We start from the raw sequence: 873 nt of genomic DNA, 5'->3' as shown, positions 1-873 counted from the left end.
TATATGTATATACATATATAAAACTATATCCATCTATCAATCAATGTGATTACATTAGCTAGTTAGCAACAACATGCTACGTCAGTGTGACTTTAGCCCTTTTTTGTTTATACAGAATGTGCTTTTTTCGGGGCAATGGGGGGCGTGAGCAAGTAACAAAACGTGTAGCTCAGCTTGTGATGTAAACAGTAACGTGGGAGGGAAGCCGCGGCTAGTCAGGCGGCGATTCTCTCGTAAATCGGCCCATTCTTTACCGTCCCGGTCATCTGACAGTTAATGGCCTCTTCGTTTGCAAGGGCAAGGAGGGCGCGTAATTCCTTGTCTCCACATTTGCTCATCTTTACAGTGTCTGTCAGGTTTGCGCTTCCCTCTTGCTACTAGCTGCTCGCTAATTCCTGCTATCAGCTGTTAGCTGTCATCAACAGCTCCTCCCGTTGCGGAAGGTCGCCTTGGTCTGTTTAAACTTAAAGGGTTCCGCCAATATAGCCCCTGTTAAGGTGTGTTCACACCGGACCTGTTTTTTTTTTTTTCGCTGTCGCTTGGTTCGCCACTTTGATATCGCTTCATCACTCAGTTGTAATCGCTTGACTGTCATGACATGTCAGCTTCATTAAAAGTAGGCTATAGCTGTAAATTACAAGCAACAATAGATGTAAAAACACACAGAGACAATACATCTGTCTGAGCATTTATACCTCCGACCGCAGCAGCGGCTGAAAATTATACATTTTGATACATACAGGTGGCTATACATATTGCTAAACTCTGTAAAAGTACACCAAAGCATGCATTTTCGTTTCCAAATATTTATTTGAAAACAAAACCATTCATATGGTCAATAAAAAAACATTTTGTTAATAATAAAAAACGAAT

The 873-nt window shown here is 41.4% G+C and overlaps 1 protein-coding gene and 1 long non-coding RNA gene across 4 annotated transcripts in view; one reads left to right on the top strand and one right to left on the bottom strand.

Moving 5' to 3' along the window:
* Nucleotides 1–873, top strand: part of LOC126390157 (uncharacterized) — a 698,278-nt gene that overhangs the window by 567,100 nt on the left and 130,305 nt on the right. The window lies entirely within an intron of this gene.
* The window catches only part of LOC126390105 (uncharacterized), a 23,519-nt gene that overhangs the window by 11,630 nt on the left and 11,016 nt on the right, over nt 1–873 (bottom strand). The gene's annotated exons all lie outside the window — the stretch shown is intronic.

The sequence above is a fragment of the Epinephelus moara genome, chromosome 5 (genome assembly GCF_006386435.1).
Source record: "Epinephelus moara isolate mb chromosome 5, YSFRI_EMoa_1.0, whole genome shotgun sequence".
Classification (NCBI taxonomy): domain Eukaryota; kingdom Metazoa; phylum Chordata; class Actinopteri; order Perciformes; family Serranidae; genus Epinephelus; species Epinephelus moara.
The sequence above is the reverse complement of the archived record's forward strand: the minus strand, read 5'-3'. Positions and strand labels throughout refer to the sequence as shown.